The sequence below is a fragment of the Bombus terrestris genome, chromosome 2 (genome assembly GCF_910591885.1).
Source record: "Bombus terrestris chromosome 2, iyBomTerr1.2, whole genome shotgun sequence".
Classification (NCBI taxonomy): domain Eukaryota; kingdom Metazoa; phylum Arthropoda; class Insecta; order Hymenoptera; family Apidae; genus Bombus; species Bombus terrestris.
The window spans coordinates 13,566,597-13,584,683 of NC_063270.1; the positions used below are offsets into that span (position 1 = coordinate 13,566,597).

At 44.3% G+C, this 18,087-nt stretch overlaps 1 protein-coding gene across 11 annotated transcripts in view; it reads left to right on the top strand.

The window, feature by feature from the left end:
* LOC100644003 (Down syndrome cell adhesion molecule-like protein Dscam2) overlaps positions 1 to 18,087 on the top strand; it is a 173,307-nt gene that overhangs the window by 73,675 nt on the left and 81,545 nt on the right. The window lies entirely within an intron of this gene.

An 18,087-nucleotide genomic window follows, 5' to 3' on the forward strand; every position in this document is an offset into this window, starting at 1 on the left:
TTCACCGTCCGTAGACAGGCAATACCATGGGGGATATGCTCTGTTTCACCGTAAGCGGGAGAGGGAAGTGCGTTTAGCCGGGTAAATATTTGCGTCGCTGAACGCGAAGCGAGAAAATGAGAGACGTCACCGGATTTTCCAGGAACGAGAAGTATTCGGCCAATAAACTGACTTTCTCCAGAGAGAAATAATTTGCCCGTTTGTTCTTTTTCAGCGACGAATTTGATTTCCATCTTCCGTATAAACCCCATAAAGTTTCGTTGTATCTTCTTTCTTTAGAGATACAAATATATGGAAACGTAGCGAATAGAATATGTTTTCCTGCCGCTTTTATTATTCTTTTTCATTTTCTTCGTCAAAGATAATAAAAACGACAGATGAGTGAACGATATTGAAAAGTTTTAATATCGTGGAGTTACCTGTGGCATCGAGTCGAAGCACGTCGGTTTACAGAAACGGCAGAAAACGCGTATTTGCTCCGGCCGTTTTCTAACTCTCTTTTCTCGACAAGGACGAGCCTCGAATCTGTTTTCAGCCGAAGTGTCCGGTGATTGATTTTCTGCCACTAGACGATCTGTTGTTCACCGTTGCTCAATCACGTGACGAAAGTAGCACCGCAGGTGTCCATTTAAATTATAGACGCTAGTTTCATTTATTTCAGAATCCATTATCTTGGCAACTTCTCGCGTAATTTGTAAGCCAATCCAAGAAGAGTAACTTCGTACTCGGCTTTCCTTCGAACTTACGTCATTAATAACTTTCTCATGGCCGGGCAGGTCGGGCTGATCGTTGCAGCCACTGTCATCGATTAATAACTTCGCGAAAACCGTTCCACAAAAGTAGCAATGATCGCGTTTAAACGAACGATACTCGTAAATAAAAAGTTCGTTACGGGAAGTTGGCTTTTACGTTATTTAAATGCTGTCGTTTCGCGATCGAGGTGGAAACTTTTGTGCTCGAATTCTCCAAAGTAATTTCGTTCCGAGGCGATCGAACCGTCGGTGATGTCTTTGCCATCCGCTGCAAGTGACCGACTTTTATTTATTGCACTCCTATAAACGTTCCTGAGGGTATTAAATCGTCGGTAAATTCACTGTACTTCGCTCGATGGCAATCCGAAACCCCGCTGAAAAAAACACGTAAACATCTGCGTTCTGTAGACGATACTTGTTGCCTTCGCTTTTGACTCTCGTCCCCTCTGTTCCTCCTTTCATTTTAATCTCACCTCTTCCTTCGCTCCGCGTATATTATCTTCGAGTTCTCTCAAGAGACGTTAAAGCAATGCCACGGTTCTTCGCATAATCAAAATACCATACTTAGTGAACTAGAAGGATATAAGATTTTGACTCGAGATTACGAGCGTTGCAAAAGTTAGCCGATATCGAATATCATTGCAAATGCGTTTCAACGTTGCCTTTCTCCTCTCGACGCTCGTAAAAACTTTTTAATCGCCACTATTCGCGAATATACCTTTGCCGTGTTTTCTCGTCTTCCTCTGCCTCGTTGGTCGCCGTTGCTTCGTGTGAAAGACACGAGTTGCCTTCTTCCATTCCTCTCTATCGGTACTCTGTCGAGGCAGAAAACTCGCACGGACCTATGCTTTACAACCTGCAGAGAAATTTTTCCCTCGGATCCTTGAGAAATCGGTTGGAGAAAACATCGAATTCGTGTTATCCCAGCCGCGAAGTTCGTCTTTCAACGCGGCTGTCTCCGCCAACTTTTCTCCGCCACTTTCTCACCCTCGAATAGCGGGAGAAGGGGTTGATAGAAAACGAGAGGAGAAAGGGACACGTGCACACAGGCGCGCAAGCTGTCCAATACTCGCTTAAAATGTAGAGTACGTGCAGCGAGCAGCGCACGATTGCCAGTAGGTTTCCGACCGTAAGCTATCGCGAAGGGGAATAGCGGAGAAAAGAGCGTGGAGTGATTTGGAAGGTAGTTGCGGCTTGACTAAAGAGGACGGGGTATGGAGGACCGACCGAGAGAGAAACGATCGTAGGGAAAAGAAGAAGACGGTAGATAGGAGAAGAGATGGGAAGAAGAGGGCGAGAGGAAAAAGGGAAAAGGAGCAAAAGGAAGAAGAGAGCAGGAGGCGGGCTACGACGGTGGTGTTAGCAGCGGACGATGGTGGCTTAAACGAGAAAGGAGGGGCGCGTGCTTTCTTAAAGATGTGAGTCGGGGCGCACTTGTTGCACGAAAAAGGAGTATGGGCGATGCCAAGGAAGGAAGGAAGGAACAGGCGTGTGCAGGCTCGGAAGCGTGCAAAAAGTGGGGGTGAGGGGTTGGTTGGGATGGGGGCGGGGGTTGAAGAAAAACGACGCCGAGCAGAGAAGGAGATTTGACGGCGACGGTGAAAGTTTCAAGGGAGGGAAGCGAGGAAACGATAGGGGTTGCGGGGTGAAGATACGGCTGGGGAATCGAATTGATTCTCCTTTACGGGCTCGCGTTACTTTTCTTTACCGTCTTGCCATCCTTGCCTCTTGACCGTGCTCTCTCTTTTAAGTCTCTCTCTTTCTCTCTCACTCGTTCGCTCGCTCGCTTCTTCGGAACCGTTCCTTTCGCTCGTGTTATTTATTTATCAGCTCTCGCACGTAGCTTTCCTCAACCTCGTGTAAAGGACCTGACGAGCCTGCACTTCGACCGAACCTTCTTCTTCGAACCTTTTACCCGGACTATTTCTTTTCTCTCTTTCCGATCGCTCTTAGCTATTTTCTCTTCTCTCGGCAATCCTATGGTCCGTTGTATCTGCTTCCTCTCTCATTTCGTTCGCTCGTCGTTGGACGGCGAAAGGTAGTTCTTTCACATCGATGCGAAGAATCGGCACTCGCCAATTGCGTCTGGAGGATGAGAAGACTTATTGGGATTCCTTACGGACAACGGTCCTCCAAGGCATTCGCGATCGATCCTCGAGCATGGGACCAATCGAGACGATCCATTGGTTATGGTGAATATCGTATATCGAAGAAAAGTAATGGCCTGGGATATGATCGATAACGAGTAGTGGACAGCTTGAGCAGGTCCATCGCCTTTCCTCCTTTACTCGAAATATATAGAAGACACGAATAACGGTGGAATGGGACTATGCAAAGAAGTATACGCCGTGCAATAAATTATTAATTCAAGACGGATTAGATCCTACCGAAGAAGCTGAAAGAGAAGAATGGTGCTTTTAAGTTTATTAGCCATGGAAGAAAAGATAGAACGCGAACAGCTATACTCGAGATAGGTCCGGTAGACCCATTGAACTTCGGGCTTGAGAGAATTCACTACGTTACTTATTTATCAGCATCTACACATACGTGGGTACGATGCAGCAAGCGAATCCGTTCAAAGAACCACGCGACTATCACCTCCTGGGAAAAAGGCACTTTCCGCGTGAGCAGATAGAATCAACCGGCCCGGATTGGATTGGAGCCTCAAGGAAAAACTTATTTGGATTCCTCACGGATATAAGAAGATCCCAGGGCTGCTTTTACTCGGGACTTGGACGCCACTTGATCGATATCGTAGGGACGACTGCTTCGGTCATATTGATCGTGGAATCGAAATTACGCGTATAATTTCTCTCGTTTCCCCGTGACTTGTTCTTTAATCAAAAAGATTAAACGCCAAAGGGTACGCGTGCCTTTACTTATTCAACTTTTTCCAGGAAACTTGACTTGAAGGTATTACAGTCCTCCGTCGAATAAGGAGCGTTAAGTAACAACGTAGGCAGAGAGTAACAGTTTCAAGGTTTTTTCCTTCCTCTCCTCTTTCTCCAGCTTGTTACGAGAAAAACGAAGGTGAAACATTTCTCTGGCTTGCGTTTCAGGCGATCACAAAGAACATTCTTTTATACGCAACAACTGTCCTTTACTATCGGTCTTTTAAACTTTATCTCCGTATCTGATATCGATATTTCCCGGGATAGAAACATACGTTAGACCAATGCTCATGGGAACTTTTTCTTTTCACCAAGGCACGAGGAATCCGTCTTGCACGAAACCTGTCCCTTCTATCGATGTTGCGGCGTGCATATTCTCTTCGCGCGCTCCTTCGATTCTCTTGCGACGAATAACCGCGTATCTGAAACGATTCGTCGTAAATTAGGATCCTAATGCGAAGGTTCTGCGAAAGAAATTTATCTTGTAGTGACACCTGTATCGATTTCAAGATTATCACGATGCCGTCATAATACGCGACTTTGTTAGAAATAGCTGGACAAGGAATACAGACAGACGAACGAAGATTTTGTATCCGTGAGTTGGTAATTGAGACTGGCTGGATGTCCTGCTTCCATCAAACGATAACTCTCGATCTCCATTCGTGGAATTCTACACGCTGGAAACTCTCCAACGTCATTTAGGATGTCTACATTCACCGTTGAAGTTCGATTGGATCTGGTTTTCCCAGAATTTAACTGAGCGTATGATTTCGAGAAGTTTTACGAGAACGCGACCCCGGTCGAGGTCACTTTCGATGAACATCCAACGGTCATCGATAATCCGCGATAATGTTCGCATTGATAGGAGCGTACCAAATCTGATGCAATCTATAAGGGGGAAAATCCTCGGGAAAAGGAGCTCGTTGAATTCTCCGATCGCCAAGTTCAGCCGGATGGAGGATTTCTGTTTCGCATGGAATCGAGCAAGTTCGTAATTTCAATCCGAATTTATCGAACGGTTAATTGAAATGAAGCAGGTAATCCGGTTCCCGGGCGATTTTTTCCCCTATGTACTACTACCCGGCGAAGAATCCGCCTTTATCGAGTCGAGGGTGAACCTTCGAAGCGGCAGGAAACTTTCGTAAAAGAATTCAAATTAGACGATCCTCGGAATTTAACTATCCCATTTGAGGTTCGCTGATGAAATTTTCGACTAGGAGTATTGAACTCGCCCCCTTAGCGCCGCGCTTCCGACGTGTGCCTTATTTTTACACTATCGATTTCCTTCGCCTCTTTGACGTTGGATATTGCATTATTCAACGATCCTTCAGGTTCGTGCTATTCCGACTCTCTTCGTATACAGGACATTACAGATCCCTGCGTTAATCCTGTTCACTCCTTTCATTTCTTTCTTTCTTTCTTTCTTTCTTCCTTTCTTTTGCTCTTCTTCCTCTTTTATTGGTTAAACGTCGACGCACTCTCGTCGCATAATCGCGTGTCACGTTAATTATTTCAGCAAAAGTGGGGAAAGAGAGCTTTTTAGAACATCTACGAGATCATTTCGTAATCGGATCTGAGAAAGAGGATTTTCATTGGCTGTCCCTTTTCAAGAAGCAGCCGCTGTATCCGCCGTGCTCCATGAACCACGTACAATACGTGTAACACTGGCATGAATTATGCTGCTCCAGGAACAGCTACATCATATACCACAACCGCAATTGTTGAACCCCGCCGAGGTTAGAGCGGCGATTTTAATTAACCGCATCGTAAGGTCGTAAGGAACACAACTGCTTGTTATTTTCACGATCAAGTGGAACGACGTTTTCCGCTTGATTAATGTTTGTTCGAGACCAGTAGATTGAACATTAAGGAAAAAAAAGAAAGGGAGAGAAAGAAAAGATTGCTTTTGTCACTGTAGACGTTGCAGTAATGTGTAATACGTAATACGTTGATATATGGTACAGTTGGATCAAGTGCTAAGCAAATACATTTTCGAGTGTTTGCGATGATTCTGATGGACGATAAGCTCGACGTAAAAGAGACGCATAGAGAACTTGGGAGAAAAACAACGATAAAACTTATGTGAAGTATGTTATTGGTGACCCGCTGCGAGTGTTCCCAGAGTTGCAGGGATATAACCATGTTTTAGCCAGACCATGCGTATACAGACACACATCTGTTTCCCGTTCAGCACTAAATAACAACTACGTTATCGATCGAAGCGTTTACTTGTCTCATGAATTATACAACGATACAGCGGCGAATTTAAAGCAAGGGCAAGGTTAAAGAAACAGTAACGAAAGAAACGGAAGAAAAGATTCAAGGTACGAAAGTCTTTTCACGTGTTGATGTCACGGTGAGTTTGTCTCATTTATACACGGCGTCTGGGCTTTAGTCCGCGTCATTCTCTTCCGTGGAAAGTGTTAAATAAACAAATTTTATGTGCGACCGGGCAACGAGTTAGATGAGACGGCGCCGCAAAAGAAACGAGGGGAACGTGACAGTATCAACACTGACACGTAAGGTAGTTTCGTTTGGTCGTCGCGGAGTCGGCGCAGATGGCCCCGACACGATCCTCGCGTTCAAGCGTCGCAGACATTTAACGAAAGGCGACCGTGAAAGAGACGTCGGGCGATAAACGAGCGTCGTTTTCACGTGATGCGAAACGACGTCGCCGCGTTTGCTGCGACTGCTAACGAAAAGAGTGCGTGTAACTGTGTAGCCTCGATTACACGGGGAAAAGCCCTTTTCTCCTCGTTTATGTTGGCGTGCGCACGTTTTCTTCCCCACCAACATTTCCTCGTCAATTGACAAAGGTCGGTTTGCACGAGTAGCACGGCCCGTTAAAAGGGATTCACGATACCTAAACTCATTTATTTTAATTTCCACGTGCGGCTCAACGGATTTGCGATCGATCAACTGTCGTGTCGATAGTATCCTCCGTTAATTTTCATATTACATTGACGTATACATAGTCGTTGGCGCGATCCAATTACTCGCGTAACATTTGTTGATCGTATTGGCCGCTTTGAAGTAACAAAGCTCAAATGAAACGTTTTTAATTGCTTCTAATGGGAACAAGTCTGCATTTGTTTTCGTATTGACGGCTAATAAATCAACGTAAATATTGTCGCTGCCGAGGATAAAAGAAAATATAATATATATTTGTATATAAATAAAATATATATTTTTCAATTTTCACCAATGTGCTGGTATTCGTGTATTGAATAGGGATCGAATTGAACGATTGAAAGGTTAATATGGGTTTCTCGACTATCATGAATATGGAGGTGAACGATCGTTCGTTACCCATTCTGCTATTACGTAATCGCTTAAAATTAAGCGATATTACTCATTAGCGCGGCATCGACGAATAAAATTAAGCTGGTGAATCTGGCTAGTTACATAATCGATATTAAATCGCCATGTTACGAACGACTGGTACTCTTCATTAGTCGAATGAATCGCTACCACCATACAAGTTTCGTTTCAATAACAATTTTTATCGAAAAAATCAATTCGATTGTCCAGGATTTTGTTTCTACCGTGTGAATAACTAGATTCGAAAGCTGTAAGGTGTGAACAGAAAGTTTAGTATAAATCAGGAGTCCTGTTTAAACATTCAACCAATTCTAAGCTGACATAGGACCGAATGCGCGGTCTAATTTCCCTTTTGAAGTTATTCTTGGAGAATTACAAAGATAGACAAGCGCAAATAACGATAATGAAAACATTTCTGAAATTATATCTACGGGAATTGTATGGTTCAGCCCGATCTACGATATGTTAATCGGTATCGATCGCCTAGAAAGGATTTCTCCAACTCCGTGAAACTTCTAATTAAACGAGGAACGTCGCGCGGCAATAACAAAACAGCGTAAGGTCCAATTGCTGTAGCTGGCTTAATAAACGTAATTACTACAGTCGCGTCTCCACAGTATCGAGAAGAGGCACTCGTTCGGCTAATGACACGGACGTCATTAATCGCAACGCGAACACCGACACTCGATCCGAGCAATTAAGCCGAATTTTTCATTGGTCTACGCGTACGAATTCTCGCGATCGCGATTTTCATTTCAGCCCGTGATATTTCATCGTGGCCGTGTAATTTGCGACATTAACTCGCCCCCCTCTCCGGTCCGAGAACCGTATAAATCCGGTTGAACGTGAGGCCATGCGTTCTCGTACTTGCGAAGAACGGTTTTTCAGACGGCGTTTTAAATGGTTTTTCAAACGGCCTCCGGCCTATTTAAACCGTGGCGAAATGCGAGACGAAACTCGCTCGGTTACACTCGCCAGCTTGTTGTTTATAAATTTCTTTTCTGTTTATCACGCGATCGTATAGTATAGTTTCCACAAACCACGTGGTTACACTTTTGCAAGGAAACCCGGCTCCCTTGGCTCGTGTTTCCATCGCTGAATTCGCGTTTGGCGACGAAAGGGAATGTCAGCAAAATGCGTTTACTAAATTGACGCGATCTTCGAACCGCCGTTGAAAGTGGTAGAAGATAAGCGTTGAATGTTGGCGTTTACCGCCATTCACTTGCCGTTTTCTCGCGCTTTTTCTGTAGTAATCCAATTTCTAACACTCGTACAAATGTCGTAAAACAACGGTATATGAATATAAAAATATTATCAAGTACGACAATAAGGATTACAGAGACGAGTGTAAATATTCGACGGACAAAAATTTACTTCCGTGGAATGTATGTAATTAAAATTTAGAAGGTATTTAAAGTAGTTGTTTTTCAGCTGAAGAAAGCAAAAATAATCGATGAGTTATCGAGAAACACGAAACCAGCTTGTATTTGTAGAAAAATATTACTTTCTTTGCAATTTTTGTTATCATGCGAATGTGCGTTTGTAAACAACCGAGATACCGGTTAGAATTGTCGGTCTCTCATCGGCTTTCTTTCTTTTTCTCTCTTCGTTAATTTCTGCATGTGGCAAGTGACCTGTATCGATCCAGCCCAATTTCCGCTTCCGCTTTGCTGCATGCGCGCGTCTTGTAATATCGAAGACGCCCACGTAACGCTTTCACGGTACAATTTCTCTGCATTCTCTCGACGTCGCGGAATTATTGGGAAGGTATTGAAGTATATCGGGCCCGCGCAATGTTAGGCTTTCACGGGACAACAAAGGCGATTAAACCGCGTGACACGGTTATGACGTCTGCTACAATGGGCGCGAATATTGAATAGGCGGCGCATTGATAATACTAATCACGTGCTTACATTTGAGCGGTGTTATTAATACACGACATTCTCAGTCTGAACACGCGTCGTTTCGAGCAATTTATCGTATCTAATTTCGACGGGATCACGAGATTCGAATAATAACAACTCGCTCGGCAGGGAGCGAGCGAGTACAGCCGGAAACGACGAACTGCACGCGAAGGCATTTCAATTAACAATATTCGTACAACTTCACGGCTTTCCGATTCGAGAGAGAGAGAGAGAGAGAGAGAAAGAGAGAGAAGCATCTACGTGGTAATTTTCTTGGCGCGAACGAGTCTCGTCGTAATTGAGCGGGGATAAAGCGAATTGAATTATTTTGCGTGCTGGCGGCTTCCAGGTCGAAAGTCGACGATCGTAGAAACTACTACTGCTCTTCCTAACCGGCGAGAGTTCATCGATAACGTTTAACGATCAACGCGATACTCTTCTCTGCGAAGCAAGTCGAGTACCTTCGAAGCTTTTCAATTACCTCGTGGCGTAAAGAAGTCGCGAAAATATAGTTTAGAGGATTTACACCAGCGCGTCCAGTTTTCACGAAGTTTCTCCAGCCGGTGTGACGGCCGGGTACACGCTTCATCCTACCGAGAAGGACTTCGTTAATAACATCAGCGCCACGAGCAGCCCACTCGACGGCTTATTCACGCGTTCCACCAACTATTTCGTTTGCAAGCTGTATACTTTGCGCAGGAAAATCGTAATGTCCGCGTTGAATTCGCGACTGTAAATTGAGGAAACGAGCAATTACACGCCTGCCTCGTAAATGGACATCGTGTCGCGTCGCGTGGTGTCGGTTTGGGTGCATTTAATGCACGCACGTACGCGCACGTGTATCACCGCTATACAGCATTCCGTTTACAAGCTGGAACCACGAACTTTCTCGTCTCGTGCCGTGAAAGACGTCTCTCGTAGCTAGGTACTTTGGATTTAAAATTCGATCGAGGAACAGCATTACCGAAAATAATTTCTCGCAACGATTTTATCAGGATCGATAAACATTTCTAATTATTTTGCTCGATGTATTCCGATGTGATGGACGGATTTGTCGCGTGTTAATCTCCTCCTACGGGAAATTCAGATATTTATAATATCGATATTTCCGGCGGGGTGGCCGAGAGGGAATTAAAAGAAAACTGAATTACAAATTACAGAGTGACGGAACGCGGTCCCCTCGGATGCCTCGCATAGCCTGCAGGTCTCTGACCCCACAAGTTTCGACTTTTGACACATTCCGCGTGTAGACGTACGTATCCGAATTCGGCCGACTCGATGTGTTGGTTGGTTCGTGCTTGTTAACTAGTTAAAGCCATTGTGTTCGTACGACGAAGCGTAGGTATGACGACGGGCAGGTCGGCGTACCGAGGCCTCGTTTTGCCTGGCGGGGCGCCCCAGAGACGTATCTGGAGATGTCTGGAGATGCGAACGACGACGACGTCGACGACCAACGCTGTACAGGCACACAGGAACCTCGGTAGATGAGATGAAACGCGTTGAAAATAAGAGGTTCCGTTGGTTGGAAAAGGAAAGGTGATTAGGCCGAGAACGCCAGCCTTCCCTATCGGCATCGTTTCTGGTACACCCCCAACTCTGAGTCGATAATTAACAAGCCAGGCCAGTCGAGTCACTTAGGCGTGCTGCGTCGTCGTCTTTTTCGTTCTCGTCGTCCTTGTTGTCGTCGACTTTACCTGTTCCTCGTCGTACTCGTAATTTCTCCCCTTCCTTCTTCGACTCGATCCTTCTCTCCTTCCTTTCCCCTTTTTCTTTTTTTCTTTTTTTTTTATTTTTTTTAAGTACGATCCACCTTCTCTGTTTCGTTGCACGTCGAAGCCGAAGCCAACGCTGCGAACAGCGGTTTAATTGTTAACGAGAAAAGTTTGCATTGTCGAGTGCAAATCCCCGTACCGCCACGCCATTCTCGTGCTCGTTGCCCTCTTTCGTTTCAACCCCTTCTCTCGCTCTCTGTCTTTGCTACCACCGTTACGTATTCCAGTAACAAATTCCGTTGAAACGTTGGATCGTTGTCGATCCTTCTTTGTTCTCCTTCCATCGCCGCTCTTCCCTTCTACTCGACCTCTAATAAAGAGTCTAATAGACTCTGGATCGACGTACTCATCGTCCGTTGTGAATGCAACTCGTTGTAACCTCTCGGTCGGCACGATCTTCGTTGCTAGTAATAACGGCTGGTGAACGCAAACGAAACGCGCGATCATCGAGCTCCCTCCCGACCACTTTTAGTCGGTCTCTTCCTCAACGATATAGCATCGTTTTCCGAAGTAGTTACGAAATTGTTGCTAATTGAAGTATCGTTCCAGGTTTTTTCGCTCGTACTAGTATACTCCAAATCCTGGCTACTTGAAATTGCTGCAGCAACAATAAGTTTAAAAACTAATGGTACATGGGCGACTATAGCTGTTACTCTTTTGCTTGTCTCGCTTTCAATACGATTTTCCGTAGCTATTTTGTTCGACTTTGGTCGGCCTGGTACACGCGTACATCAGTCTGCCAACGGCTCTGCCTACAACCAAGAACAAGTTTAATTGATCGATATCGTAAAACCGGCGGGCGTTGCCTGTGTGCAGAAAGGTGTCGCGTTTGATCCGAGGACACGGCGTTTCTTTGCGTGGCTTTTCCTTTTTCGAATAAAGCCCAGAGGCAAACGGCTGTTATAGCCACGGATTTCTCGTTTACACGCCGCGCGTATCCGTTGTGTGAACCATGCGCAGACTCGGGTCGAGTTCTTTGAACCCAGGGCGCGCACGATCCCTCAACGCGAGCGGCGCATTTTTCTCTTTCCGTTTTGGCCTCGCTCGTGAAACCCGTTGCTCGCAGCCGTTGCTTCGACAGGAATGCTCGGATCCAGACTCGCTCGGAATGAGAGAGGGAAAGAGAGAAGGCGAAGGGCGACAATCGTTGGCGAAGGGAAAAATGGATGGAGGGCAAGCTTACGATACTCGCGTCGGGATAGAAGAGGTCGCAGTCGACTCGAATCCGGTAATGAGAGTATCGAGAGGGACGATCCATCTTGCACGAGGGTCACCGAGCTCCGGAACTCGTATCACGCACGCCTCGACACTCGTTAACGAATACTCGATGAAACTTGCGCACTTAGCCCGAGCGTTATCGGCTCAAAATTTTTTTCCCCTACTCAGCACACTCCTTACGCTTTCTTTTTCGTGATGCGCGTGAGCGAGCATTCGCGTCGCTTTCTGAACCTGTAACGCCGGTTTTTCCAGGGAAAAAATTAATTTACGTCGTATGTCATCGCGGCTACCGGCTGAATTCGCTGAAAAGCTTTAGCCGAGCCTGTACCAACCAGGAAAAGGAAAAAGGGTAACTAGAGGTGAGAGAGAGACAGAGAGATGAGAAAGAGATTAGAGGAAGAGAAGAGAGAGAGAGAGGGAGAGAGAGAGAGAGAGAGATAGGGAGAGAGAGTGGCAGACCGAAGCAGAACCATAGGGTGCGTCGAGAGTATAAGTGCACCAGAGGGGGTGACTACTACCACCATCTCCCTTCTAGTAGCGAGGGAGGGTTGAGTTTCCTATGGTTTAATTGGGCGCGAAATCATTTCCGATGCAATGCGCGCGGATGCAGCCGCGACGACGAGTAATCACCGTAAAAGCTCGACTTCTCTCTCCCTCAAGCCGTTTCCTATCTCTCCTCCTGTTCGTTCCTTCTTTTTCTTTTCTTCGTTCAGTTTGCCGCTCCCGTTCGCACGGTCGCTTGCCTTCTTTCTTTCACCCTTCGCATTCTGCTAGCGCGCGACCGTCTTCTACCATAGTTCGTATCGTTTCTGAAGGCTCGTCGTTCAAAAGGAAACCGCGGATCGATACAAGCACCAGTTGCCCGTTTCCATTTATCTTATTTGTCATTGACGATTAACCATTCGTTCGAGATAGTTCTGTCACAGAGTCAATTCGTCGTTCGCTCTCACCGATATTTGTGATGCTCGCAACGAGCAGCGTTCGTTTCCGTGACTCTACGGAAAAATACCAAAGCGAATTCAGTGACGCGATCACTGGCGCGGTCATCGAGTATAATCAACGTGATTTGCTCGTTTCATCGTTGACAGCGAATTGTTCAATCATACTGTGACGCAGTTGTCGAGTTTTAATGAACACAGTCAACTCGGATAATATTCTCTGGCTGTCGTTTAGAAACAACGTCGAATCCCTAGATGCGAGTTGAATTAGTTGAATCGACGCAGTTCGATGTATGCATCGCGAAACTTGCCCGCTATGACCTGCCACATCACGCCGGTTGATCTTTAACCGCGGTTTATCCTGACTGTGAAACGACGCAAGTTAAAACAACACCGTTGCTCGATAAAATTATTTAAAATACGCCGCTCGATTTTATGCGTATCGGAAATCGTAGCGGTATCTCCATTTGATCTGGCACGATTCGGTCGAGTACCATCGATTGTTTTAAAGTCCAGTGGTCGATTTATGAATCGCGCGGACTCGCGCTTTCACGCCCGATTTAATCGAGACCGTTGTACGATCATTATTGTCGACGTTTTATTCTACCGTCGCGTAAAATAACAACGATCCTGGCGATATTAATTTCACGACCGTATTGGCCGGTGACTAGGTGCAGATTCCAGTTACACAAACGCGTATTCTCGCGAGAGCGTGCCTGCTTAGCCGCAGAACGGAAACACGCAAATTGCGCGCCATCATCGTCGCCGTTGGATTTCCGATATTCGGTAATTTCCGCATGGCCGCTGGCGTCAATATAGTAGACGTTATTAGCGGACTTATGCGAGCCTCTGCTCGATTTAAAATTAATTAGACCGAGTGCAGTCGGTTCTCTAGATGATTCTTTTATACAGGGTGATTCAATAAATACTATGTAAAATAACTTGGAATCTATACTAATTACCCGTTAACCTATTGGTTTTATCGAAAAACTTCATAAACGAATTATGTTACATTTCAAGGAACTCGTCGAATGGGTGCAAATTTATTTTCTGACATCTTACATTTTCCGGTATGTCAAGGTGATCTTGAGTTTTCTAAATGGCTCTGAATATCTTTTTTTATAATAGTCGATCCTTAGATTCACGATGACGGTATTAAAAATCGATATAAAATATAAACAACTTAGAATTACGTAAAATGATACGAAACATACTTCGAATCATTCCAAAATATCCAGTTCCTTAAACGTTCTATTCGTTCGTTATCTCGTTAAATGAATTCCTCTCTAACAAATGTTTTCGATCAGAAAGAGTTTCTGAACTTGACAGAAACGATCCGTCTATAATATGATACGATACAATACCGTACGTTTGCTCGTCTGGTTCGTTTCACGGTTAATTTACAACCAGTCTGTGGGTGGGGAGAGGGGGCGGGGGAGAAAAAAGAGGCCATCGTATCGTGGACTATTTAATCGCGTCGGCAACCGTTGTTCAAAGTGAAAAGCATCCTGGCGAGGACAGATTGCATCGTACAGCAGGAACGGTGGACTTCGATGTCTCCGGAGGTAGTTCATGAGATGCTGGTACGTCGCTGCATGAGTTACCGCGTATTATAGCGCGACGGAAACGGCTTTTGTGTCGTGTGCCCGTGAAAGGCACGACTCCGTGGCCAACTATCGCGTCCAATAGCTAAAGTAGACGGTTATAACGAGGATGCTTTGTAAGTCGCTTTTCCGTTCCTCGTTCTGCGTTTGTCATATCGTTATCGCGAGAAAGTTAAACGTGGAAACGGAAGGTCGTTGACACACGCCAAGCACAAAAGGCTAGGAAATTGCAAAAATACTCGCGGGATCGGGCCGCTTTATTTTAATAACGATGCTCCTTCCAGGCCATAGGGGAGAGCGGCCTATCGTTAGCGTCGTTGGTAGATTAAATTCGATCAATTAAATATATTGAATTGTCTCAAGTTCGCTTCGTGGAGGGGACGAGATATCGACGTAGACACGCGTACATACTTAGCTGGATTATATGGATTACAGTTGGTAGAGCTTGACTTTATTGAACGCGTCAGCGTTCTTGAAATTAAATTTCTTTCGTGATAATTATGGCTAAAGATAGGTACGAAGAAACGTAGAATTAGCTAAATCTTCGACCGAGGGCTCTTTCGATTCGGCGAATTCAAATGAAAATTTCCGAATATATTTCCGAATAATGATAGGAACGGACGATGCGTATTATGGAAGAAGAGAGAAGAGGAACAATATAATTTTTAATCTATCAAAAGCAAACAATTTTATTAATAATTGTATCGATTCATGAACTTGCTTCGTTCGCGTTTATACTTGTTGACTATGCACATAACACGCGGGAAATTTATTCATTCATTTATCCATTGATTTCATTAATTTCGTTAATTTCTTTTTATCCCGAGTATACTTTATAGTGGGAAGGGGTACTTTATATTCGAATAAACAAATTTAATCCCATTTTTTATCATGAACACTTCTAAAACTTTTCAACATAATCGTTACTTTTTCAAGACTAACAAACAACACGTTTAATGGTAACTTTTGCAAAATCTGCGAGATTGCCACAATTTTTCTGACATTACCGTGACTTATTGGAATATGAAATTTTATAATAAAAGAAACTACACGCCGTTTTAAAAATTACGTTTAACCTACTTTTCTCAAATTTGAATGAATTATAATGCACGTAATATTGCCGTGATTATTGCTAAAAGGGAAAATGCATTTAGAAAGGGTTAACTTTCAACTCCAATCTTTCCACGTAATTTCATCGTTCGACGTAACATTTGTTATCGTAAAATTTTACGAACTTCTTTCAAATCAAATCCAAGTAGGCGATGGTTGCGATCGATCGAATCGTTTCCCGTTTAATTCTCGGGATTGGCCCGAATGAAGCGATCGGTTCGAACTTGTCTATCGGTCGAAGGAAACAGTGCCGCGTCTGGTTGGCTGGACGATTTTGCAACGTGGTAGGAAACTTGGCGCAGCTGCTACCATCGTCACTCACCTTCTCGCCCACAATTTATGCTAAGTGAATTAACATTGATCTGGCCGGGAAATATGGGTTCGTTCCGGCAGACAGAGACGTGCTCGATCTCCACGCTCCGCTATCCTTCCGGTCGTGGTGTATACGAATTCCGGACGCGCGCACGCGCTGCTACTTACATGTCCTGCTTTAACCCTCACCTGTCGCCCCTTAAGCGTTACAAAGATTTCGTTCGATCGGTTTAACACGAACAGAAACGCGCCATAAAAGGAACGACGCTATAAATTTGTGTAAAATAAGAATAATCAATTAAATGCGCTAAAGTATGTTTGAACTGCGATTTTGAGAAAGCAGACGATGCAGAAGTTTATAGTTGGTATGTTTATGTTAACACTGGAACCATGAGAATGATGAAAATTAGAAATGTTTAATTTTATTATGTAGATCCAGCGCAATGGTGTATATTTCGCGTGAATTTCCCATGTGAAACTTCAATTTCACGTGGTCAGATGATCATTGAATAACGAACAGGACAGCAGAGAAAATTTACACAATTTTTTCGAATGATACATCGTCGGATACAAAATTATTGCGATAGCTGGATGGCGTGTCATGCGAGAAGCAATTAACCTGGATGATTCAGACGTGACATATGGTTCCTTGTCTATGGTAAACATAGTAGTCGCGCTCTCGTATAACGCGGATGCGTGAAATTTCGTTTCTGTATCAATTTGACGGTACAAATTGAGCCGGTGTACGCTTCAAACTGATCGTTAAAAATTGTCGTTGAACGCGGGTGGTTGAACGTGGCCGAAGGGACGCTGATGTACCCCGATAGAATGTGTGTATCTATACATATGGTCGCGCAGAAACCAATTAACCTATATTCGTTCTGACTTCGTTTCGTCCTGGCGATTCTCGTAATTATTAGAGACAGCTCGTTATGCATTTTATATTTAATTTTCATTTATGAGTTCTTCTCATTGACTGTTTAGTCTGTTCTTTCTCCATGTACTCTCTTCTTTTTAAAACTTATAATATTTGTATCTTCGTTCCCCTGTCGGCTCGTCGATCCCTCCTGTTCCACGCTTCTACCTAACTTCTGACTCGTAATTGATAAAAATAACTCGTCTAATTTTTGAAAGAATTTTTGGCGGAAGAGACTTGTCGATTTTTATCGTCGCTAGTTAAGAGCGGCAACGAACAAAGGAATTTCGGGGATGTGACACACTGTATTCGATTTAGAAGCTAATGAAGGTCGTCGCAGACCCCAATGAATTCAAAGAATGCGAAGTATCCGATGGAATCGCGTGCGTATACATCCGCGAACCTCGCGGAAACGTATAACCATGGGATACATGCATCCTCGAGGACAATCTTTTTTCTTTCGAATCGATATCAGATTGTGGAGTAGCTTGGGCTAAAAAAGAAACAAAGAAGGGAGGAGTGAGTGAGTAGATACGCGCGAATACCGTTACCTTTTTCCACGCGGCTCCGATACATTTTGTATACAGGTACCCCATCTGTGCTGGAAATGGCATTTTAAATCGATTGATCGACGAACAGATTTTACCTCGGTTCGACCGACTATGTGAAAATAATTGTGCGGCCGAGCTTTGAGGATCGCTCACGCGCGTCCATAGTTCCGGAACGCTCGGCAAATTCTTTCTCCCTTGAAAATACCGTCAATCCGCTGTAAATTTGCGGATTCTCCGCCTTTTTTTCCCATTCACGCAGCCTCGCGGTTAACAAACGGACCAAAACGGAGGCGATCTGCATTCTTTCCTTAAAAAATATTTTATTAGCTTCAATTTCGTGCACGACTTTGATTTAAGATAACGCGAAGATTGAAATGTCGCGGAAAATAGATGAACCGATAATCTTTTCTGTTAAGGTTATTAGATGTATAAAGAGAGAAAACGCGTGGATAAAGTGTAAGCTACAAAATATATATATTTAATTTAATAGAGAAGTGTAATAATAAGTAGGAATACAATTTGAGCTGGTCCAGATCCGCACGCTGGCAATGTTACCTTAAAACTGAAAAACCCCGAAGTCAACGTCGCCTGTCTACTGTTTATGGTCTGCCTTCATGTTAGTCTTTTGTCTATATGCTGTCGATGACTTCAGCGCTTGAGAAAACCAAAAAGACCAGATGTAGTTTTCGTAGAAGTGGTGACGGCTTCAACATTTTCTATGATAGAGGTTTTATTTGTCATGAAAGAATTGCAGATGTTTATACATTTATGAGAGACTTGACGATGTAAAAATGTGCA